Below are 27,717 nucleotides of genomic sequence, written 5' to 3' on the forward strand. Positions count from 1 at the left end.
TACTGCTATCTAAATATTAGGATATTTGGTAATAATTTTATTATTAAGTATTATTCCTGACATTCGTGTAATACTAAGAACTATCCAGAAGGCATTTACAAACCGAGCTAAGGCACTTAAACGTGCGCCACAAATCTTTTAAATTATCCTTCTGTTACACTTTTATTGCATCTTATTAAAGTGACGTTTCCGAAAGCGTGTTAGTCTACCGTTCTCGCTATTCTTGACATCTGTTCTAATTATCAGCGCATAAAATGTCTTTCTCTTCCAGTAAAACGATGCTGGGGGAAATTATTCGTTGGGGACGTTAAGAACGTTTTTTTGGATGTCACTTAAATAGGACGCAATAAAAGTATAATAAAATAACGATAATGACAGCTGCGATGTTAGTTTTCTAATGCTAACTAACTTTGCAAATAATGTTTCAACTCAAACCTTTGTCTTCGTGTGAGCTTGGGCGGTCTTTTGCTGCATTCTGAGTAAATGAGAAAAATAAAACAATTATTTTCTAAAGTGCACTACACGGATAATAATTCTGCTACAATTTCAAAATGTATTGCTTTATTAAATAAATTAAATTTCTTTCTTTTTTAATATAACATTTCATTTGCAACCTAGACGAACACCAAGCCTTACAGAAATGAATCATGCTTTGGGTCTTCGAAACTCAAGGTTAATGCTGGCCTACTAGCCTACGGATTTAGTACTAACCACTTCTGAATTCATTAATAAATACAAAGACTTAGTAACGTGTGAGTACTAATACAGTGAAACAAGAAAAAACAAGAAAAAGCTATTGCTTTTCTTCTTTATGTTGCAATCGGAATTATTTTGCTAACTTTCAAGCCCACAGTAAACTTTGAGACTAACATCAATGCGCAGAAAACCGAAACAAATTAAAATAATAATAATAAATAAATAAATAAACTCACTAACCGGTGGAATGTAAGAGTTTCGGTTCTCATGCATATGAAGACGGCATGAGAATACCAACCAAATGGATTCCCTACTTGGAAAAACTAAACTGTCATTACTATTAAACAAATCTACTGAATAATCATCTTGTATCATGCCCTATTTCCTAGCAAGTATCCAAATACTATCTTTAAAAGAAATATACAGATGATTCATTAAAAGAATGTTTTATTGTTTCTGTGATAATTTTTGCATTTGGTTATATCCATTCTCCTGTCCTTTAACTAGAAAAGCAACAGTGAAATTAGAGAATTGACGTGTGATTAACATTTGCTTCCTGCAAAGTTTTTTAGTAACTTATTTCTTTTAGAATGCAGTCTCAATTTTTTGAAACACTTTGACAGAAATGATGCAGAAACTATGGCTGTACAAAAGTTTGCATACTTTTGCACTGGATTCAAGTCGTGCATGATAATTTGCAGTATCAGAGAGAAAACAATTTTTCAAGAATCCAATAAAAAAATATTTCGATTTTCAGAACACCTCTGTAACCATGTGGAAATGGCGAATTTTTCAAAGCATTAGGCGCCAATAATAAAAAAAACCGCTATAAGTTCGATTCTAGTCACCGAGTAATACAGTAACTTTTTCTTAGTCTTTTTTTCTTATTTTTCGGTTGTTCCAAGTTAGTGGACTTTTAGAAAACAGACATTTTTCTACAGTAAAATCACGTTTGTAATCCTGAAACTTAAACAAAAATGACAGTAAAACACCATAACATATACTAGTTAGGATGTACAACCATGAGATAGTGGCAGTTATCATTCATCCTACCTATCTTGACACCTATGAAATTATTGAAAGCCTTGGTGTCAACTATTCGGCTGCCCACTAATCTTCCAGAAAGATGGTTTGAAATGGACACTGCCTACCCATTTCGGAAACAAATGGTTTTCCTTTTCGAAACAAAAGGCATTATAAAATGTTTTGATTATTATAAATATTAATTAAAATTAATAATATTTTAGCAATTGCATGAACTGTTTCCGCCAAGGCCTCTCATGTATATACACACACCCACACCCACACAGCATAAAGTTCTTAACGTGTGTTGTTATTTGCATTCAGATATATATATATATATATATATATATACAAAACACCAATCTGTTTCTACATCACGGCTTCATCCCTATGGAACTTAGCCTTGCTTCTTATTCGATTGTTATTCTTATACTTATTCTTATTGCCCGTCTCTATAGAGGCTCTTGACTCATCGCAGGATACCACTGTACAACACAAGACAACACTGCATGATCCACCATCTACTACACTCTACAGTCTAAATGTGCCGTATATACTACATCAACTACGCCAAGGTTTCCCAAATTGTGTTCCGCGGAAAGTGAATAAGTGTTCTGTGATGTCAGTGACCAAGCCGTGTATTTTTAAACATGGAAGTAATTCGGGAAAGGGAATACCGCTGTTTATGACCGGTCATAAAAATTGCCTGCAAGCCGATTACAACAACAATTACAATAATGTTCCAAATGCTAGTGACTAATCAGCAAGGAAGTATAAAGAAATTTTTTCCACTGAAACCGAAGATCAAGGTAGTCTGTATCCGGTTCTCAAATCTAGTAATACTCAACACTTTCTTCGCAAATTCGTATTGTATGGTGAAAGTGCTTGTTTCGAAACCCGAGTACGGTTATTTTTTAAAAGTAATAGGCCTACAGATTTAAATTTTAATATAAATAAGAGAAAGGACTTTGTTTAATTTTGGTGTTAAGAAATCTCTCATTGAAGGTGTTTGTGACGCAACAAAAAGTGATTCATCCACCTCCAGCCTCCAGAGCGATCTCCAGGATACACAAAAGGAGGGGAAAACTACCAGCACACAGGAGAAAAAGTCTGTATTCACTCGTAAGTACTTATAATATTCTATTATAAATTTTTGGTGATCAGAATGCTATATGTCAATGAAAATCAGCACAAATTAATTTAATGATGTTGGCCTGAGGAAACTACAATATGCTTACGCGATTTCATTAGTCCAGTGATCGATAACAGATTCAAATGTAATTTTATATTTGTCAACATGTCACACCGTATACATAAGTGTACTAATACTCTTTATGATTATGACATAATGAATTATTAATAGATTACAAAATAACCAAGGTGTTCTGTGAAACTTTCAGGATTCGTGAAGTGTTCCGTCGTAGGAAAAATCTGGGAAACGCTGATCTACGCTATGCAGCTTTACTCTCTGTTTGCTGATTTGCCTGTTTTGGGGAAGAAAATTCTCTGCAATGTACGAGACCGGCTTTCTCGCAGCCTATTAAAAACCCAAATGATAACCTTTAACCAAAAAACGTGAATGTTTTTAATGAGTGAAATTAATTCAGTTGGTCCTCTCCACCTTCTTCTACAGCGTCATCGATACGAAATTGGGAAGCCAAGGATCAACTATTGGTAAATTGTTGATAATAAGAAGTTATGTTGAGTGGTGTTAGCAATAAGTTGTTCAGTCCAGAAAAGTGAATCATATTTTCCACCCGTTCACGAAAACATAAAATATGAACGAAGAATGAATGAATGAAGCGGGAGTTGGTGGAGCGAGTGAAGCGAAGTATTGCTTTGGTTTCTTCTGAATAACGGCCGCAGCAACTAAGCTTCGGCGCTAGTATGTTATGTTTGTGAATTTTATGGATTTTAATTCTCCCTTTGTCTGTCTTGCGGGATGAAAAAAAAAAAAACCAAGTTCCGGGAGTAAAACTCCCGTTGTCGTTGTTAGAATCTAGCTAACTTATCTTCAGTAGAAAGGTTTTGTCTTTTCATTCTAAAGAAAGACCTTATCGTTACCTACTGAATCATGAACCCCTTCAAGCAGGATATCAACCTATCCGTCTCCTGAATCAAAATTTCATCCGAGATTAATCTGTATAATTAATAATGTTATCCCATTATTCAATAAGGGCTTTTTATAAGCCGCAATTAACTGATTCTGACCACACAGTTCAGACAATGAAGTTGCTATGACAACAAGCATACTTAAAAGTTCAGTTGATGGAAATGTAATGTATGCTAAGATCGTGTCGTTAATACTATATGATCGACACATCTGAAAGAACCAGCTAATTAGAGAAGTGAGTGTTTCTTTGTGAAGAACTACTAGAAGATAACGATGAACACTTAAGTCATGTCATATCGCAATACATCGTGATGAATGGGTAGCCCACTATAGTACGTGACAGCTCGTGTGTCTTAATAGCTTTACTAATTACCACAGCTTACTTACGATTCATTTCTTACTCATTTTAGAAAGGCCTGTAAACAATGGGTAGCAAAATTGTTGAGATCATAAAATATTCAGTTGAATAAAGAATAGTTTCAGATAGCCTTTGTTTCGTTTTAAATACAGCTTACTCTAATTTAGCCACGAACACGTCTTTGTTCAGTGCTAAAGTAGAGAAAGGCCTTTTAGAGGCCTAACACCGTGTAGAGGAGCGAAATGTTTCCATAAATGCTATTTACTTAAGCTAATACTAAATCATCTGATCATCATAAACAGAAAACCTTTCCATGGGTTAAAACAACACCCTATCAACCAATGCTCGTTAAACTTTATAACATATAACGAAAATTGAGATGGAGAGTCGTACAGTAGGTGTCCTCCGGCGATGAGTCTTCGGACTCCTTGGAGGTGTCATTTCTAAAATAAATTGTGTTTATTTTAGAAATATATCTTTTTTGTATTTCCGCAAGAAAAAAAAAGAATAATTAGAAAGCAATGTAATTTTATTATTGTCGTTAATTGGCTTAAAGCCCCTTTAAAAAGGTGGATCACTAAGCGCGCGCTTCTTAGATCTGTTGGTAAAATGGCCACTGAATTGATCCATACATTATTGCTTACCTAGCACGTGACTCCACCACATGAACACCATCAGTGCATTGACCCACTGTTCTCCGGTGATCTTTTGTTACATTTCGTCATCGGAAACTTCGTCTTGTGGTTTAAGAGATGGTACATTTTCTTTGACATTTTGTCCTATCGTTTTACTTTTTAAGATCCATAAGCACAGGTGCACACTTTTTTATCAACCTAGATTCGTTCATTATACTGTTGATTTTAGTTATTTATAGATTTTTTTTCCATTTTTTTCCCTATCCCTGAAATTTCCTTACAGATATTTAATACATAAACATGCATCAATCAATTTGAAATCTCAACTTTGAGTATGTTACTTATCATGCATTCAATTACCTTAAATTTTTTAATTAAAAAAAAAAAACGTCGTAATCATTTCGTGGTTCTCGCTTCTTGTAAACAATTACTTTTTATTAATTAGTTTGTTATGAAAGTTTTGGAGAAGAGTAAAATGATTTTGAATCTATAATATTTATGCTTGTAAAGTTCAAAGATCACAGAACAGGTAATGTAAAAACGTAATTCGAGCGCGCTGCTTAAAAGACAGTGCTAAGTTTTTGTAAGCTTTTGAGTGTGTATGCAACTTCCGTATTAGTGCATGCAGTGATACATGCAGTGCTGTAGCTAGAACTTTTGCCGCCCTGGGCGGTCCCTGAGTTTGCTGTCCCTCTCAATACAATCCAAAAATACTACAAAAAGTCACAACGATGTATAGGGAAATAAACTAAAACACTATTTAATTAAGGGGATAATAAATCCCTCATTATTTCAAAGCCGAATAAGAAACTCGAAGATCGAGTTTCTTATTCGGATCAAGCGTACGTCAACATCTGGTAGTACAACACTAGGGCAACTCGGAGCAAAGGTAGAGCAGTTTCAATCACTATCCTTAATATTTTCTCATAATGTAAAACGCAGCTCCTAGGAGATGCATTACTGTTTTACATTATGAGGGAAGGTCACTACCCAGACCGGTTTCGACTTTTATTGAGGTCTCATCAGTGAGTAAGTAGACCTGGATAATACCAAGGTTTTAGTGAACAGGGCTTACATACTTTACTATGCGAATTGCCAGAAAGGTGTACCCATATATTATTACTACAATAAAGAGCCAAAAGGCTTTTTTTCGGCCGAAAAAAAGCCTTTTGGCTCTTTATTGTAGTAAATCAAAACACTACGTTTATTTTTGAAGTAAAACTTTAATTTCAACATTATAAAATGTTATTTTTCTTGCTTTTCTGTTAGCAAAATCGTCGATGATATTTTCAAAGTCTATTTCATAGTAATGTAGGTAATTCTTAATCAATTTTATTTATAAAAACTCTTCTCAAAACTAGCAACACTTGGAATTGAGTTCTCGAGACAGTATTTTAGAATTAACTGCAAAAGTTCAAAAAGGTTCAAAGTGCCGCTCAGGGCGGTTTCCCCCTCTGCCCTCCCCCTAGCTACGCCTCTGGATACATCATAACATTCTGTCTAGAGTAGTGAACGAGCCAGTAATGTCAACAATTTTTGTTGTATTTTTTTTCTCCTGTACTAAACAATTGATAACTTACGTTAACAGAAAAAAAAATAATAATATAAAATTTCTGTCCAGGTATCAAGGATATGTATTCAAGAGTATTCCTCATTATGAACAAATTGGAATACAAGAGCAAGCATACATTATAGAAAATTCAACAATACTAATGCAAAATGATGAGTTTGAATAGAGCAGGATGATTTGACTGTACTCGAATCCTAACGACGTGATGCAAATAATAATAATAATAATAATAATAATAAATAAATAAATAAAAATTAACTGAGACGATCCAGAGCTAAGGCGTACTATTAAATTTTATCATTTGTTTACTTTTCTGTTAGTTTGCTTGTGTTTGTATTCCATTTAAGTTCCTAATCAGATACGCTGATACCTATGTGAAATATTTATAATAAATATGTTCTTTTTATATAACTTATCAGTTGTTTATTCTATTTTTTAATGTATTAAGTTTTTGCTAATAACAGTATTTTCTTCTTCTTCAGAACTGTAGTTGAAGCTTGGTTTTGGCAAAAATCTGGCTTGCCAAGGTGTAAGGAGAAAAATTATAGTGAAATTGCTATCCATCCCTCCCTCCCCCTTATGTGCCTACGTTATATAGTTATTGTTCCTGACATGAGATGCCAAAATTAACAGTATGCTATCTCTCTTTAAGTATTTGTCGGGCGGAGCAGAGACATGAATAAACGTGACACGACATTCTAGTTAAGCAGTCTGGAATAAAGAACACAGTACAAGCAGTATTACAAAGCGAAGAAAAGTCTTCTTTCTCTTCAAGAAACCTCGGAAATAGAATGACAAAATTTGTCACCTCATGTTAATCCATGTGTTTTGAAATCATTTCCCCTCATTTCTTTCCAAAAATGAAAACAGTTATATTACTAAGTTTATTTAGATATTACCAGTGAATTAGGAATTGGTATTCTTATTGAATTTAAATCACAATGCAGTATCAATTTCATAGGGATGACTATGGCATTATTATTATTATTATTACATGACACCTCCAGGGAATCTAAAGACTCATCGAGGAAGGGTATCTCTTCTACAACTCTGTCTTCACCAACGCCATCTACCGCCCATCACCACTACTAGTATTTTCACCAGTGGCGGCCGGTGAAAATTTTAAGTGGGGGTGCTGTATATAAAAAATAAAAATAAAAATAAAAATTTTTTTAAAAAAATTGATTAGGTTACTGATTAGGTGGAAAAAAAAGTTTTTTTCCACCTAATCAGTAACGAATTTATTAATAAATAAATTTACATATTAAAAACTTCTTTATTAAAAATATTTCATCTTCACCACGAACAAACACCAATAATAAAAGTTTCGTATCAATAGCAATGACAAGCGCAAACGAATATCGGCGTTAGATCGCAGTGCATTTGTTTCGTGAAACGATAATTGAAAAAAAATAATTATTTTCATATTTTCAGCAGTGACACTCGTCATAATTCAGCCTGGTATCTATAATAAATAAATAATTATGTCATTTTAACAAAATAAAATAAGATTTACAAAAATAGTTCGCCACGAACACAAACCAATCACAAACGTTTCATATCTCACAGAAATAACGCGCGCAAGAATATCTAATGATACACTGCCGTTTGGGCAGTGTATCATTAGATACACTCATGTAATGACGTATCATCATCCTATACGTCATCTAATGACGTATCATTAGATACACTAATGTATCTAATGACGTAACGTACAAGCGAACAATTCCAATTATTAACTATTCAATCAATGTCAAAACATAAGCTGTAACCTTTAACATGTTGTATTGCATTTATATAATGTTGTAAGCATTGTTATTATTTATAAACACAAACAAAATTTAATTTTTTCCTTGGGGGCCCGCCATGTACGGCCCGCCACTGATTTTCACAGACAATCACAAACATCCATGCCCGCGGCAGGATTCGAACCCCCCAGTCTTTTGACTAAAGAACAGATACGCTAACCACTCAGCCAACCAGGAGACTAATTAATGATCAGCATGTCAGTTATATATCCAAATCAACGGAATAAAGCACTTGCAAAAGATATTTGCATTTTCTCAATATTCCAATTATATTAATTATTGTAGCAGTTCCCCTAATAGCACAGTATGTTGGGGGGGGGGGGGGGGTTGACAAAGATGAACTAAGTATTGTAGATTAAACAGCAAAATAAATGACTCATATATGCGTGGGTGTGTGGATACAAGAAAAATACATTTCTTATTCGAAATCAGAAATATCTAATGTGAGATTTTTTTCGTAAAAAAGCAAGAATATTCCGATGAATTCATACGCAGGATTACTCCGATATGTTCGAACCTTTTTTTAGAAAGTATTCCTATTTACTTCTGACTTTCAACTGCTGCCCATTCGGGATTTCGAGTGATGCAAATGGTAGTCAGTTGTGAAATACATTCATGTATAATAAATTTCAAGTCGCACATTAACTACTGCATTTAGCATATTTGGACTATGATTATTCCGTTTCCAAAAGTTTCAACATATACCAAACAGAGAACCACGAATAATATTTCACGAGGAGTTCATAATCACTAGTTATGCGCGAAGAGGCAGTAAAGCTATAAAAAATATTAGCCAACATGTTTCCAAAAGTATGATATGTCCCGTTTTCTGATTGATAAACAACTTCCATTGAATTTCAATATCGAATCGTATTAATATCGCTCCTCTATTTAATCCTGAAGATTAGTATGATCCGAGAATAAGGATTAATTCAATCACACCTTGGCCAAGGGAAAGATTAAGGATGGAAAAATCTACATTTGAAATTTTTTTTTTTTTAATTTTGAAAAATTAAGAAATGTGTTATGTTACAGACGCATTAACTCAAACCAATTTTAACTCAAAGATCTAAACGTTCGGTTGGAAATAAACAGTTAATTGAAGATTAGAGATAACAAATATGGGATAACATCGATGGCAAAATCATGATATAAATAAAGATATTATAAAGGATATAAAGGAACTTCACTGCTATTGGATATTCAAAAATGTGCGAACAGAATCATTCAACGGGATCTGAAGCAAAAATGGCTGGAAAACCACTCACTGGAAAAACGAAGATCTAGAAAAATAGATTCAGTTAGCATGCAGTGAAAGACCCACGTATTAGATTAAACAGCACTAAAAACCTAACAAATAATATCAATTTGGAAGAAAATTGATGACAAGATGTTAGTATTACACAATTAGGTTCACAAAGGTATTATAAACAACATATTATCATTTATGAAATACGAAATTGTTCCTTAAGTGCTAAGCTCTCTGTTGTATAGGAGAATCAGATGACATAATATGAAACTAGTGACATTATAATAATAATGACAACAACCTTTGAATGGCAGTCACTCAAATGCATCTGGAATATTAAAGAAGAAACTCGCTCTGGTTTCTCTGAAGTGACTTTCAAAAATGCGTTCTGGAACTAAATGAGCAAAACCGGAGACCCCCCCCAAAAAAATCCATAAATGGAATATGTTATTAAATTATTAATATGAAATTCTCAGTGGAGGTACAAACAATAAAGAAAGAGAACGGAATGGCCAAATACCTGGAAGGTTAATGTAAAACAAACTGAGGACAGATAAGACGACTAGTAGCTTTCTTCCCACCACAAAAGAATACCGTTTGCCAATCAGCAACTTCGAATGGATTATAACTAGACATTATACTCTTCATAACTTAGGTGACCAGCTTGTAGGCATTGTCTAGGAATTGCTGAGGAAATCTTCTTTCTTATTTCCCATTTTTTTTCACAGAACAAAAAATCAATAATAAAGCCTATGTTTATTGTAGCAAGCAAGAATCAGTTACTGATACGCACACAGTAATCAAATATCTTTGAAACTCGTTAAGCACTTAAAACATTGACACAATATTGCATGATCTTGATATCTATCATGTTTCCTGAATTTTTAGATGCCTTACTCTACTTCCATCGTTCTTATGCCTGTAGTGTACCAAAATATTGTACTGAAATACATTTTTTTTAAAATAGGATATGAGTATATAATCGGTATTTATTTTATTCTGAAGTAAACAGAGCAAAAATGTAACTATTAATTCAGCATTAAACAACATTTAATAAGAAATCATTATCGGTATGAGAACGAAAAAAATAAAAATAACTCACACACACACACACACACGCGCGCGCGAATTTTCCGTTTAGTTCCTGAAAGTTAAATTAGTGAGGAAATGACCATAAGTGTTTTATGGGCACCTTTCACTATATCCGTCCCAATCCTACACGTTTGTGCAATACTCCTGTTAAATAAACTTACCAGCAGAATATGGACAATTTTAGACTCCATTAATGTGACAGACAACGAATTATCAATCACAGAAAGTTTTGTACCCGAACCATAGCGCAGTGACATTTTCATTCACGATCAGAGCTGAGTTAGCCGGTTGAGAACGGATTTTTACCTGGCAGTTTCAAATTAACCTTGAACCAACTAAGGCTCAAGGTTAATGAGATTGAATATATGAATATGAGAATGAATATGAATATGAGACTGGATATATCATTATTGTTATGATTATGGCACCATCGTGGAATCCCACGACTTATTGCAAGAGGCTTCCAAGAATCTACCTCACGCGGCAAATCAACGCTCTACAGTCTATTTTGTGTGACAACTCTACACCAAACTAATCTACCACACAAATTATTTTTGTCAACTGCGTGTATTCTTTGGCTGGATTGCCTATTTTTCAATGCATAAAAAAACTCAAGTTTCAGGGAAAAAATCTTACTACTTTCGTACTGGATAATTCACCTTCAGAGCAATAGCTTTCATAAAGGTTCTTTGAGTCTTAGAAAGGATTCCCAAGCTAAGGACATCATCGGTATCGAGTGAGCTACAGTGACATATTATGCCTCTCAATTACGTCTATTCACGGAAAATAATCTCGTTTTTTTTTTTTACAAATAAAAAGATCGAGATTCTAAGAGAATACCTTTCTCAGTGATGCGATTCAAGCACAGGTCTTTGTAACACTATATATTATTCTTCCGACTTGAACGAGATCTCTGCTGAAGACAACGGATGTTCTCTTGGTAATTCGCTTTATTCACGTTGTACAATAAAATGAAAACCAATCGCACACACTCGCATTTTCCAGTACTAATTAAATCAAAACAAACGTAATATTTTATTCATTATTTTTCTTTGTTACGTTTTTCTTTGTTTCTTTGTTAAATTGTCAAAGTATATCAGCCGTTGTATTGTGGAATAGAAATACGACATGATTGCCGACAAGCATTTCGTGTTTCAAATAAATCCATTAGATGGTTTCAGTGATTGTTGTTTAACTATAAATGAAAGATGGAAACAGGACCATATTACAAATACGCTACCAACACTTCTGTAAGGAATTTAATCTACTATCTGAAGAAAACAAAATAGTATATGTATGTATGTATATAAAAAACCGAGTGATAAAAGCAAGTCTTTCCTATGAAATATTTGATCACCTTCATATATGCTCAGCATCATTCACTAAAAAAAGTTTTCCTTACATCCTAACCCGTACATTTGGGGGAAAAGTTCATGAAATGGTGGTACTCAATCTTCCTCTTTCCTCCATTTCAGTTCATAAAAGGTGCCCTCAGGCTTTGCTACATGACCTGCTCCTGACTATGTGTGTGTGTGTGTGTGTGTGTGTGTGTGTGTGTGTGTGTGTGTGTGTGTGTGTGTGTGTGTGTGTGTGTGTGTGTGTGTGTGTGTGTGTGTGTGTGAGAGAGAGAGAGAGAGAGCAAAAGTAAGGGTGAAGTTTCTAGTATCTGTTGTGGCTTCTTTAGGCGTGTTTTCCAAGAACCAATAAAAACGATTTTAGTACGATAAAATCTGTAGAAATCTAAACCAATGAAACTTCTTGCCAGTACCTTGCGAACTGTAAGAAGGCAGCAACAGTAAGCATCTGCAAAGATCCGTTCATATGAATGGACTGAGTTGAGACAAGCAGAATTAGCTGTCGAAATCTATTAAGCATCAGTACCTATATTATGTCTCTCAATTCTGTTCACTCTTTAGCTGGGTTATCTAGTCATCAAGATTAAAAAAATAAAATAAAAATAAAGAAGTTTTTAGAAATATTTCGATTCGTCTAAGAAAATCTAAGAAAATCGAAACGCAATCGAAAATGTCTGTAATAAAAGTTCTATGCTCACTGCAACAGATTTAAATCCATTGCTTGAGGTGCATCTCTTTATTGTTGACACAGTCTAGCAGTACATTATGCTTTATAAAAGCAATGAGATACCAGATAGCCAGAACTGGATATCATAGTCATATCATAAAATTCATTTGCTAGTTAGAATTTCAAATACTTAACCAAATGGATTTAAAATCAGATGACTCAGTTGGAACAAATACCAATCTGAGTGTTCTGATAAGATTAACATGTATTTGATTTCGTACCGCTCTTCAGAATGATCTGACACTCTGTTACTTCAGGAGTTATTTAAAACCTTCATTTGATATCAAATTTAAGCTGCTGCTGCAGCTGCTGTTACCGGGGAAAAGCGTAAATCATATTATTATCGATTTCAAGAGATGTACTGATCGTGTTTTGGAGAGGTTATTATTAGATGACTCAATATGCCAAGAGTCTGATATTTAATCTTGTGAGGAACGATCACAAACTATCTGAAATAAGTTTGTGGGTTCTTAACTCGATCTGTTAGTGACAATCTACATCCAAAAAAGGCCTGCATATCAAATGAGAGAAAATCTCCCTTGAAGTTTAATATTCTGATGCAGAAATAATAGTTTTCTTCGCTGGTCATTCGTTACTCATTACTGTACTAAGTATGGCTGCAAACTACTCTGAATTTCCTAAAATTTTCCCGATTAAATAGCAATAAAATGTTTTGTTCTCCATAACAAAACTTCTTAACAAAAACTCTTGCTCTATACCTTATGAGTTTCCATTCATTCTCGAGCAGTGGTACATCTTCGCGAAGACTAAGTTATTAGTGCTCACCACAGAAAATACTTGACTCTCAACATAAAATTTAACTCCTAATACAAGCAGTTATTAGTGTAACAAACTCCTTCATTATCCTTCAGAAACATTCCTTAGCTGAACCCTAGAATCTTCTACATCATTTTGTGTTATATCTTTTTGCAAACATTTAATATAATACACATATTAATTTAATTCTTCTGTATGTTACATTTTGTAAAGATGTGTTTACTAAAATTCAGTATGACATGTCATTATTGAAGCACTCATTTATTTTCTGCGAGTACTTTCATATTGGGAATTGTTATCGCGCTGTTTAAATGAAAGCAGTACTTTTGCTAGCCAATTTTTTTTAGCTAGCTAACTGCTGTTTATCATGATTGAAACTAGAACTTTGGAGGGGGAGGAGAGAAATGTTACCTTTCTGAAAGAGTACGACATGAAATGGTTGCACCATGGTGACTGCAAACAAGAATCGCATCATTTGATCGAACTATGGTCATATTTTTTATAATGACCCCATACATGAGCTATCTGGAATAATTATATAACCATAGTAAACTATCGGAGACAAACTTCACGAATATTATCATTAAAATGACACCCTGTAATTCGGTTATAATTACATTCTAAACAAATTAGGAATAACACATGCGAAATTTGCGGTATCCTTCATATGCGTAAGCGTGTGTGTGTGTGTGTGTGTGTGTGTGTGTGTGTGTGTGTGGTACAATATTACAGAATATTACAGAATGTCCCAAAGTAATGATGAAAAGTGGAGATTATTTTGAAGAATTGGATTATTATTTTTATTTTATTCGTATAAATATACGAGTAAAATAAAAATAATTCGCTTCTTCAAATTATTATAACATCGGACAAAATAAAACTAAATCATAAATCATAAATAAAATCAAACTAAATAAAGAACTTCAATGAAGTCTATAATTGAAATTAAATTCAAAAGAGAAATAGAAATATAGTTGGAAACAGTCATCACGTTTTAAGAGAATGCATTCACAAGTAAAAAAAAAAAATAGTCCGAGTATTTTTTCTCAAAAAAATTGTGCGACAAGAGTTTTCATTATTTTCGCATTTTAAGACATTTTTCAAGAAAAAACAGTAATTCTGACATACAAAATGAATTTTAAAATATAGTCATTTACAAATCTAATTTCTGTTCTTTATAGCAAAACGCGGATGGAGACAACTTTGATTCAAATGACACATAGTTTCAAATGACGCATAGTTTAAATATTTTAAACATTTTAAACAATGAGTTGTTTAAAATATTCCATTATAATGTCCTGTGATCTCAACGACGGTAGGCCGACGGCCGACATTGAATTAGGAACCTATTCTGAAGTGGAAGAAATAACACGCTTGGAAGAAAGAACAGTGTAAATGAGTTTTAAAAAAATAAATAAGTTTCTTTGGAACTTTCTCTGAAACAAATTATTACATTAATTAAAACATTTTTGAAACAAATATATAAAAATTGTCATCTTAAATGATGCAACCTCGCATAACATTCGATAAACATGCTTAGAAATAAATTAATAAGTATGTTTCTATGGTTTAGCAGTTCTGTAGGAAGCTTCCAATATTGAGAGCACGTTTCTAGATAAATAAGAAGTTTAATAAAATAAACAAATATAATTCTAGTCCTTTTGTGTATAATTTTTTACTAGTAACCCTGATTATATAAGTCTGACAACTTGCGAAACTTGTAGGTTATATTTGTTTATTTTGTTCGTTCGTTGTTTAGAGTATTTCAATTCTTAAATCCTTTAAGCCTTGGGGCCATACTAAAACATATGGGAATATCATAAAAATTACACTTAAGGCCCAGAAGGGCAGAGAAAGCAGCGTAGAAGATCGACAGCGAACTCCTCTTGAGATTTCCCCCACCCACCCACCCACACTGTATACCTATATTTATAGCTTAAACTGGACAGTTCCCGAAACATCTATTTGACATCTATCAAAAACAAGGAATCTTTAGGATTAACAATTAACCTTTCTAAATTAAGAAGATGATTCATAAGAAGAAAGCCATTCAGAAAGAAAAATAACTAATCTAATGTTTTATTGCACACAAAGAATTAAGAAAATTTGCAATTTTTCATCTCCAATTATGTCATTCTAAATTATTGTAAAAAATATAAAATATCGCTTAAATTTCGTCGATGCTACCATTATTTATTAATAATTGTAGCATCGACGAATTAATAGTTGAAAATAAATTTATAATCGTGAAGTTTCGAAAAAGATTAAACACAAGTTATAGTCGAATCATCCTGTCAAAATAATAATAATAATAATAATAACAGTTGTAAACAATCATCATTTCATTAGACTATAATATTAACCACCGCGATGAGAAGGTGTCCTTTAGGAAAGAAATACATCGTTAATATCAAAAGAAAATTCCGTTTTTATTTCTGTACTTACCTAATGCTTGTTATTCTTTCGTAACGAACTTTGAGATTTTTAAATGATGAATTATTTTATTTACACAAACGAATGAAATATTTCTAAATAATTTTCCGTTCACATTGAAATATGCATTATTTTTGCTAACGCTCGTTTCTAGGTTACTGTAAAATACCCGGATCTGTGACGTTTTTACACAATACGAGCAAGCTTGTTACTAATTGATAAGGCGACATCTAACTTTACAGATGTTCGTTTGTTCTTAGAATGAAGCAGATAAAAGTAAGAGAGAATAAAAAGGAAGGAAAAGGAAGGAAACTAAAGTAAAGATTTTTGTTTCAAACATTATGAGTCGATACATTAGCTGAATTTACACTTGCGGACTTCAAAATATAATTATCTCCACTCATATAATCATATATTCTTTTTTCTTTTGATTTCAGTAGAATTAATAATTTTTAGTTATGTTAAAGAAAGCATTTTTTTTTCTACAGTAAAATGGAATAATATTAGTATTAGAATTAATATTTAACCAGATACGAGGAAACTAATCTCGGGAAATTAATTTGTTTTTCAGGTGGCGTATTAGTTAATGTCGTATATTTTTCATTTCTCGTGTGTACATTATTAATTTGTTCAGAAGTTGAATAATATCAATAATCTATGTGTGATAAGAAGTTCTTAGGATAAATGAAGTCATCAATATTGAGTAAAGTCAGTAATGTGGTGTGATATTTTCATTGATTAATCATCCTTGCATAAATTAGGTCAAATACGTTAGGCCTAATACATGATGATTATATGTCGATTAGTATTGTATTGCTGGTGGAAACATGACAATCTAGGAACTAGTATTTTTACTGCTTGTTATTGATTAACTTTAAAATTTTTTTACTAAATTATACAGATGGAAGCTCAGCAAATCTGTTTAAAAGGAATAATCATCATATCAATGCATTAACTGCTTTTAATGAATTACTTTGCATTGAAACTTTTGTAGATGTGACTTTACTGTGTGAAGATAAGAGACGTAAGGTATACAAAATAGTGCTGTCTGCCTGCCTGCAGTTCTTTTTTTATGGCATATTTCTTGAAACCTAGTGTAAACTCCAGTTGTTATTCTCAAAGATATGATATACACAGATAAAAAATTATAATAGATTCTACGTACAAGGGTGAAGTTGAACATTTCACAGGACTAACTTTCTACGCTACTTATTGTTGTAAAAGTCTGAATGTTTAGATCTGTAGAGAGGTTGTACATTGGGATACTTCCAGTATTAATCTTCAGACGAAGAGTGAACATGATTCAAGTCACCAGGCCTCGCTACTTGCTGAGGTGTGCAACCAAAAAAAAAAAAAAAAAAAAACATTACAGAATTGCCACCGTTAATTAGGAGGAAAACCTCGCAGTAGACTTCTTAATAGTACTAACAATAACGGAATAAAGATCAATGTATCACCAAAAATAAATGAACTAGGCTATACCAGAAGATACTAACAGGCCAATAAAGTCGTTGACAAGTGAAAGAAGGTCAGATCCGTCAGGAACTGGCTATTTACTAAGTGAGGTTTCTGTTTCACATTCAGATAAATATCCTAGTCCAGCTCAGAACTTACTTCCATCTGTGCAGACTTCAGTGTTGGTAAAAGGATCGCAACAAAGTGAAGATATAGCAATAGAAATGGGGGAATCAGGCGGTGACAACATCTTTTGACAATTTGATCCAAGATTCGATGTTAATTCCGGTTACAAATACAACGTTATTCTTAATACCGTTGAGTTAGTCGAAACTCAACGAAATGACATAGAATCAGGGCCATGTGGAGATAGCCAAATATTAGTTCCTTGTTCTATATCACCTGAATTATTTACTTCTGGTAAAATTGCACAAAGTATAATACAAGATACTGAACTTGGTGTCTCACTCTTATTACCTGTAACTGCAGTTTCGACTTTTGCCACTCTTTCACGTAGTATTAGTAGTTTCATGATGATGATGTCTTGTGATTCATCCTGGCCTACTGCTGTTGCGCCAAGCAATCATAAAGTACATGATCAGAAGCTTCCATTACAAGTCCCGAAAATCGCTCAGGAGAATATACGAGTCAATTAATTATCCTTGGATATCCTTGTCACAACATCAGTGTGAGGTCTGCTGCAGATGCTGCACAACTAACAGTAACCAAAAGCATCTTAAAACTGCATGAAAATATCAGACATGAATCTTCGTGTTACCATATATTGGATCCGAACATGAAAGCAAAGTTAATGAAGATGAGGCAAGAGATTAAGTGCATGCGAAATGAAATGGAAAGAATTACGGACATTCATGAAAGAGTGAAAAAGAGTAGAAGGAAAGATGGCCATGTAAAAGATGTAATGAATGATTTGAGAGTGGCGCTCTCTATGGATATGCATTATTAGAGATATGGTAAATGAGAGGGTGCATAATGTTGGTTTTCCTGGAGATAGAATGAGCAGAATGATTAAAGTGTTGGACATGCGGAATAAGAGAGCAAAAGAGTTGGTGGTTGTAGTAGGGAAGAATGATTTGGATGGGAACAAGGAAAATGTCAGAGTAAATATTAGAAGATTATTAACGAGAGTAAAAGATAACGGTGTGGTAGGAAAGGTAGTGTATTGCCAAAGTATGATAATGATGAATTGAGACGGCGAGCAAAGATTATGAATGATATGTTAGCGCAGTTATGTGAGGAGAAAGGAATGGATTTTGTGAATGTGTGGGATGAATTTGAGGGACGGATTAAAACTATATAAAGAAGATGAGCTGCATTTAAATTTTGGTTTTGATGTGAGTCGGCTGCAGAGATTGTTGCTGGCAGGAGAGGTAATGACTGTAATGAATAGATCTGAGGTAGTGCGAGGTGATATGAAAGAGCAAAAAATAGGGTAGGAAGGCTTGCAAATGGAGAGGTGAATATCATGAATGAAATAAATGAGGTGTGAATGGGCAAAAAAGGATCGAGATGGCCTATGATGGGAGAGGAGAGTCTGGGTGTGAGGAAAGTTGATAACACAGGAAAGGGACTGGGGAAGGTATTGAAAAGAAACATCGGAGAAATGATGTTCGTAGGACTTAGAGAACCAGAAATGATTTCTTGTATTTGTTTACTAATGATAGAAGTATTATAAATAAGGGTAATTAAATTGTTGCATTGTTTCAGTTTATTCGCCCCAAAATCGTTGATATAAGCGAGACATGGTTAGATGGGGATGACATACTGACATGAACAGAAATGAACGAATATGATATTTTTCGTGAAGACAGACAGGAAAGGAAGGAAGGTGGAGTACTGTTCATGTCAGATGAGCTGTGCTCATCTTGTGTGGATTTGCAAGGTACAAAGAGTGGCCGCGGTTTTAAGGCAGTGGCCGCGATGGCGTGAGGTAGAGGTGCACAGGACGAATTATTTAATTGGGTGTTGCTATAGACCTGAAAATATGGAAGGCAATGAGAAAGAAATGTATAGGCAAATTAGTCTGGCTAGCAAGAAATGAGTGATCATTATGCGTGGCTTTAATTATGGTAATATAGACTGGAATCGAGAGACTGCATCTGGGAGCAAAGAAAATGAATTTTTGAGAGACAGTTACTTTAGGCAGTACGTAACAGAGGGTAGTGCACAAGGACCAAGGGTATTGGATTTGATCATTTCATCAGATGATGTTATTATACATGAGGTGTCAAATCTTCCACTAGTTGGTGAGAGTGACCATGGGGTGATCGCTATTAGGGTGGCCAGTCATTTGAGGAGGTCTGTTAAAAAGGGATATAAGTGGAATTATAAGGCTGGTAATTATGAAAACCTCAGGAAACAGCTTGCTACAGTAACTTGGAAAGTGAAACTGGTGGAAAGGATATCAATGATGCTTGGTCCCTACTCAAGAACTATTTAGTGGAGGCAATATGATAATGTATTCCAAAGGTTGAGGGTAAATAGAGCAGATATGAAATGGATAAATTAAGAGATAAGGTATGCAATTTGGAAGAAGAAGTTATTATGGACGACGCACAGGATGAGCGGTTATAACAGCCAGTGTCGCATGAGAATACAAAGAGCAAGCGAGGAAGGAGACTCGCCTGATAAGGGTAGCAAAAGTGCAGTATGAGCAGCAGTTGGCTAATGCGACTAAAAAAAATCCTACGAATATTTTCGATATGCCAATAGAAGAAAGAATGATTATGAAAGGATGGCACTGAATGGTGAAAATAGAGGAATGATAACCGCTGCAGAAGATATAGTTGAAGTATTTAATGAGCAATTTATAAGATATTTCATTCTTTTGAATGTTACATCATGCAGAACTAGAATGCAGTGGGAAAGGGAAGGAGGAACTGTTAGTAAGGGTGCAGGATGTATATGAGGAATTGAATAAACTTAATGTAAATAAAGCTGTAGGATTTGATGCTATTTCACCATGTGTTTTGAGGGAATGTTCCGGGGAGTTAAAAACAGCTATTACATATCTTTTTAACATCAGTCTTGCATTGGGCCAAGTTCCAAAGGAGTGAAAAGAGGAGTAAATTGTTCCGATTCATAAGGGAACATTTATAAGCTGGTCTTATACAAGCGGATAATGGGAATGATGTGGAGACACTGACTTGTAAGGATGTTGTGTTCCCTTGTGTAAGGCTTTGATTAGGTCACGTACAGATTACTGTGCACATATTTGGTCATTTAGTTTTCAGAAATATGAAGATGTGTTAGAAAAGGTCCAAAGACGGTTCACGAAGGTGATTTCTAGTCTCTGGAATGTTGAGTATGAAGATAGATTGAGAAAATGTAATTTGCAGAAATTGGTGGAATGGAAGTAGAGGGGATATGATCGAGACATATAAGCTGTTAAGAGGTCATTGCCAGATTAATGTGGGGGAGGTTTTGCATCGAATGGGTGACGACAGGGAGAGAACAAGAGGTCATCCCTGGAAGCTGTATAAGGAGAGTGTGAGCAAGGAGAGGAGGAGCAGGTTGGTTTTTTGCATGGAGAGCGGTGAGTGATTGTAATTCATTGCCCGAGATTTTTGTAAGCGCGGAGACAGTGAACATATTTAAGTTGCGGTATGATAAACTGTGTGTGTGTGTGTGTGTGTGTGTGTGTGTGTGTGTGTGTGTGTGTGTGTGTGTGTGTGTGTGTGTGTGTGTGTGTGTGTGTGTGTGTGTGTGTGTGTGTGTGTGTGTGTGTGTGTGTGTGTGTGCGTGCGTGCGCGTGCGCGTGCGCGCGTGCGTGCGTGCGTGCGTGCGTGCGTGTGTGTGTGTTTAACAATAGGACCTCCCGCGATGACTCTTTTGATTCCATGGAGGTTTTACTTAATAATAATCTCATACACCATCGACATTAGGATAAAGGCAAAATCCTCAGGAGCAAAATGTCTTGAACAGTCACAGCTATAAAAGAAAGCCAATAAGTAGTTTAAAAATAATGGAGTGAAGATGTGTAATTAGAATGCAATATTCCAAAAGAATGTTTAATAAACCAAGTAATGATTACTTGATCATAAAGAAAAAAAATGAACCTCCTAACACAGTAGTATGCTGATAAGACGGCTGAAATTAAATCCAAGTTTTATAGTTTATCACTTTAATATAGCGCGATAAACCCATATAGCACTTTTCCCACTGTTTCAGAATAGGAATCTTGGCAATCAAAATCGCTAATTTTCGCTAATACTAATATATTTGCTTATTACCACAAAGAAAGTTTTCAGTGGCTGAAATAAAAAAAAATGGTCCACAGCAGACTAATTGGATAACTTTCCAACAAACAAGCTGTGGAGTGGGGTCCCATTATTAGCATGGATATTTGTAAATATTCTGGTGATACGATTTTCATTGCCTGGTGTGTGAAACACCGTGCCACCCACATTTTTCATTAGAGATCAGAAGTAGCTTGAAAAATATCATTTGTTCCCAAAAGTTCCTAAATTAACTCAACTTAGTCTATCCAACATTAATAATGTACAAAACCGTGGGCAATTCTTAAGAGAGAGTTTGTAGCCTTCCTCACTCTTAAATCTAGAATTTTCTTGCTGAGAATGAAAAGTTAGCAAGTTCGTTGAAAAGAAAAGTAAAATTTGTTGTGTGTCTTTCCTCATTTTAAGACTGATCCTCCGATTTCTTGAATAATTGCCACAAAAGATCAGATAAAAATTCATATTTAAGTAATGTCACTTTATTTAGCAATTTTACATCCATTGCTTTGTTAGGAAATGTCATGCAACATCAATTTTTCCCTTCATAATATATAACTTCAAAACAAAATGCAGAAATGTAATTTGCTAGTGTGTATTAGGCCATGTAATAATTAGTCAGTAATATGTTTCAACTACCGTTCGTTTTTTTTTTTTTTTTTCAATTCCAGCACTGAGTTCTTCGGCCTCAGACTAATGTCTGCGGAGTTAGTTTTCTTCCTCGTACTCTAGTTTCCCCCCCCCCCCAACACACATATATATATAAAACCAACTTTCAATAGATAACACATTTGGTAGTATTTACATTTATATACAGATATAAATATGAATTGTAATAATAATAATAATAATAATAATAATAATAGTGTTACCTTTAAATATTAAAACGACTGGATTCAATTTATTTCTACTTTTTAAACTTTAAAAATCCACAAATTACCATATTCGTAATTTGAATCAATAATCAGATTATGTTTTTATTCTACAGCTTCTCGATGACCATATAATGATCAGACGATTTAAGAATACCTTTTATGACTTCTAAGAGATTAAAGAATAAATTTTAATCTAAAATCTCATTTATGATTATAAAGTGCAAGCTAAAATTCCGTTTAATCACGATATAGTTTTTCTATCTTATGTATGGCTGGCACAGAAATAGTAAAATCAGTAAATAAATACATAACATAGCCAATCATTATGCTATGTAGGCTATGCTTAATATGTCAATACACTAATATTACTCGTGGATTTTTTTTTTAAATAGTTAATCGTTAGGATTTTTTTTCGATCAATTTTATTCTTAACTCTTCAAGTTCCTATATTCTTCTGGGTGTCAGTGTCAGTCTTCACTAAAATCGATTTACAACTTTACATATACAACTGCGTATAAATTTGTGTGTGTGTGTGTGTGTGTGTGTGTGTGTGTGTGTGTGTGTGTGTGTGTGTGTGTGTGTGTGTGTGTGTGTGTGTGTGTGTGTGTGTGTGTGTGTGTGAGGTGGGGTGTCACTCACTATGAAACCCATCTCGTCATTATCAGCTTTTACCTTCAGGCATGATCATTAAAATTTCGTGATCTACCTGATACCATAACTTGATTCATCGTTTGAAAACGGTGGTTGGTGGTTGTCAACCAGAGGTTCGAGAGAACAAGGACGGGATTCATCTCGCTTAACAAAGAGCCTGCCAGAATCACTACCTTTCCCGGGCCTTCAGAAATATTTGGATGTCAGCCACATCTGAACAACAGCTGAAATCAATGCTTCGCTGAACGGAAGCTAAAACCGAACACAGTGACAAAGAGAGCATCGCACAGATGGTTTAGACTGACTAATACAATACAGATGTCAGCTGCCAATTTCAGCACCTTGATAACAAATTAGCAAGCTTATTCAACAACAGCAAATACGTTGCTAAATCAATGAAAGTTAACTAAAATAGTGCAACTACAAATAAAACGAATGCATTTTTTTTTGTTTCTAGCCTACCTTACATATATTTATAAAACTATGAACATAAATTAGTGATATAAAAACAAAATTAGCCCCAACTTTTTAATATCCTCTGTAGTATCAAATGATAAAAGCTTTCTTAAAGAAAACAGCCTCGGATTCTCTGTCTTTAATTGGCATAGATTATGCTTTTTTTAAAAGTTAATCACGGTGATAATTTAAAGAAACTCGATTGAAACTGTCTCTTTTTAATTTCTTTCCATATCAGTTGTTTCCTAATATCTAAAATGATATGATGCTTTAGAACAGTATTTCCAACCTTTTAACTATGCGATCTATGTAAATTACAAGCACGACTGCAAAAAAAAATATTAATGATGTTTTTTTTTTTTACTTAACCGATTGCAGTTCTCTCTAGTGGGAGTTGGATCAACCATTTTACGTAAAATGGATGGCATAAAAATTTCTTGGATTATGGTGATATAATGAAAGAGGATGAATCCACTTTTAAAGTTTGCTATTCTATTAAAAGTTGCCTTAAGCAAGCCGCGAAGTCTTTTTTAGGATAGTGTTCATTTCTCGCGGCACATTTTAACAACTGAATTGATGTATTCAAATATCATCCCTTTAAGAGGAATTCCCTTAACCGAAAATAATTGTTAGTTACTGTGGATGTGAAACCCTTTCAATACCAGACTTCGCGAAAACTGTGACATAAACGTGATGGAATGAGCTAGGGATTGATGATCGAATAGAGAAGCTAATTTCCCTTTATGCACTCCAACCGGTTTCCTTATTATGACAACTTGGATAGGCTTTTACATCTCAGGATAATATTGCTGATTGATACTTCTGGTGGAACTAATTCTTGTGACACTGTTGCCACAAACATTCACAGTCAAACTTTGTTTTAATCCTTTTTGATCGTTTTAAAAGTTTTATAATACACTTAATGTTACACGTTAACTCCTAAAATGTTCTTGAAGTGAAATGGACGGAAGAAGTACAAAAGCAATGCTTAAACAAGACTGAGTCACTGAGTCATGGATGGTAGTAACAATCAATAATCACATCTCAAATGAATAAAATCATATTTACCCCCCCCACACACACACACGTCTGACTTTTGGAAATGGGTACTTGTTTTTCTGCCTTTACCTTTCGATATCACCGTAGCATGAGTGCAGTTTCTGAGACATACTCCAGGTGAGGACAATGAAAATACAGCTGACATCTACCTCCATCTCTGGTCCTAATTCTAGCTAGTATTATAGATGTACGCTATTGTGTATTTTGTTTTATGTTGATTTTTCTGAACTGTAGCATTAAAACAGAGCTTCTTCGGGAAGGAATATATTCTTCAAACTATTTTTCTCTATGTCAGTAAAATGAAATAATTGGAATAAAGAAACCGAAATTACCACGAATTCAGCACTTGATATTTAGTCATGTATTAGCGATCAGGCTTTCAAACATCAATTATGGCATTTAGAATTTGCTGACAAATAATAGAAGGACAATTCTAAATAAGGATAAGATAATCGCATATTGACATTAAACTTGAGAAAATATTAATATCCCTGATGGCTGATCAGGCAGGGATATCTTTGGAAAGAGAGATTGAAATCGTAAATGGGCTCTTAAATGACCTAACACTAGGCAACAAACCCACAATATTATCCTTGAAACGAGGTACTTAAAGCATCGAAAGCTACAAATCAACAGTCATGTTGAGCACCCACTAGTAATCGTCACTTAACAACTACATCCCCTTCTCGTAGAGAGAGAGAATCACAGCGTGATGTCTGTATTAATCAGATAATTAGCAAGAGAGATTAACTAAACTGTGGTACACTAAATAGAGTAACTGCCACTAAAGCCCATCCCAGATAAGATAATAGCGTAATCCAGTGTGTACGCTAAAACAGTATCTGCTGCAGTAAACATAAGTGTCTCAAGACCGTTGTTTAAAAACATCATGAAATTTATTTCTCAGTTAGTATTTAGAAGGTAATCACCGAACTTTTCACTTCCTCACAGTGAGAGTGAATGAGTGTATTAATTGTAAACTCGGTGTTATCAGCAATGTTGAATCCAGCAGTATTTGTACAGTGTGCTGCACTTCCGCTCTGCAAACAAAATACGTTTTCAGCATGGTAAGACAAAATGTTTGTTTTAAAAGTTTATTTCAACCGAATGAAATTCTAGTGACGAGAATGGAAATCAGAAAGTATAAAACTAGGGTATAAAACTATGTTGTAACTTGCATCCACTGAAGGCAAAGGAGAGAAAAGGGAATTGTTACGTCATTTCGAAATCGAGTAGAAAGCAGAAACATTACATTTATCTCAGTCACCGTTCTGAAAGAATATGACAAAAAAAATAAAAAATTACCAAAGTAATTCCAAATTTTCTGATCGCATTATCGGAAATGGAATTAACGACTAGGAACAAAACGTAAGAAGGTACGACATATCAATTATAAGTATAGTACCTCACAGGTGAGAATGTAGACAAAGTTCCAGCACATTACACAAAAAGTTCAGAATGGATCACGAGTTTTTAATCAATGAGTGCTGAACTAAGAATACTGCTAAAGTTTTAGCTAATAAAATATTCTTGAGAGAGATAGAGAGAAATTATATTTATAGATTCCAAATGCATGGTATAACTCCTATTATGCAATGCATTCAAAAGGAGAAAGAAATTGATCAGATTGTTGGCTCCAATATGATGAAGTATTACCACGGTTATCTTCCGCTATAAAAATGAAATATTTAATGCACATATTTATCTAAAGGAAAACGCACTTTTGGCTTTATCTTTATGATAAAGCAAGAAATGCGTTTCTGTTCCTTTTCTTTTCTTTCCTTAAGCTCGGTTATCACGCTCTAATAATATTGGTATTACTCCGTTCCCAAGAGAAACAAGTAGGTCCGATATTACCAAGATAGGATAAAGTCAGATATGACTTTCTATGGTTCCCAAATATAGTAGAAATTGTTTGTGAATGTCTGAATGTATTAACTAAGCAGATTTTATTTTCAAAATTCGTCGTCGGCGTCTGAACAATTAGGTATATACTTTATGTCTTGTTCCTGCTCTGTAGTTGAGGTTGATCTTTCCATTTTCCATTTTCAGAATTAAGAAGAAACATTCGAAAAAATTAGTTTAGATGCAAAGGGATATCCAGTGACATTTTCCTCAATAAATTTATTTCGCTTGCACGAGAGTTTCAGAATTTTCAAATACACCTTCCAATTATTGCGATAAAACTTCCGATATTCTCATCGTCTAGCCTGATAAACATAAAGAAAGAGATGGATTTGATATTAGTTTTGCTAAATGAACAATAAGCATTTAAACAACAACAAATAGAGCCTGCGTAGTTCAGTCTGTATAGACGAAATCCTTTGGTCGGAAGGCTCTGAGTTCGATTCCCATCCGTAACGTGAGGAATCTTTATCTAGTCTCTTTCGACTAAAGGTGAGTTACCGGTTTCTTACGGTGGGAAAGGATTTTTTCATCCAGAAACTCGGGTTTTCGTTCCTCAGAACAGCCACACTGGCCTGTGAACACACGGATCTACAGTCAAAAATACATACTTAAAATCCCTCATTGGAGGGGCTCAGCCGTTCCTAAAGGACGGGTGGGGAAAGTTGGGGGGGTGGAATTCCAAGAATCATAGCTTGCGAATTAGTAATATTCTTTAAAATATTTGACTAAATGAGCTCAACGCGAATTGATTTAGTCATCACGTATCAATCACTACTTACTAAGAAAATAAATAGCCCAATAACCATCGGCTGATTTGTTTCGACTACGTACAGGGGACTATGAGAACAAAACAGAAAAACTATGATTAATATTCTTTGTAACATTTACCAAACGATAAACTTCAACCGAATTCGAAAGTCGACAACTGAGTCATCAAAAAAAATAATAAAAAAAACGGTTAACTTGGCTTTTCATAAGCAACAATGTCGCTCACTGAGATGTAATGTTCAATGAGATAGAATGCACAATAAATGAGACAAATCTAATGTAACAATACAGTGAAACTATGGCTTAGATATTTAGGTTATCGTTATCTTTTTTACCTAAAATGAATAAATAAGTTAACTTAAATTTATTGAAAATGCATCAACTTTAGCCAATAGTTTTAGTAAAGAGGAAATACTACGTGTTTTGAAAATTCTATAGGACAAGAAAATTCTGTCT

The 27,717-nt window shown here is 34.1% G+C and overlaps 1 protein-coding gene across 1 annotated transcript in view; it reads right to left on the reverse strand.

Moving 5' to 3' along the window:
* Positions 1–27,717, reverse strand: part of LOC150110555 (complexin-like) — a 542,097-nt gene that overhangs the window by 506,189 nt on the left and 8,191 nt on the right. The gene's annotated exons all lie outside the window — the stretch shown is intronic.

Source organism: Typopeltis vanoorti, chromosome 1 (genome assembly GCF_054136105.1).
Source record: "Typopeltis vanoorti isolate ZY-2024b chromosome 1, IOZ_Tvanoo_1.0, whole genome shotgun sequence".
Lineage (NCBI taxonomy): Eukaryota > Metazoa > Arthropoda > Arachnida > Uropygi > Thelyphonidae > Typopeltis > Typopeltis vanoorti.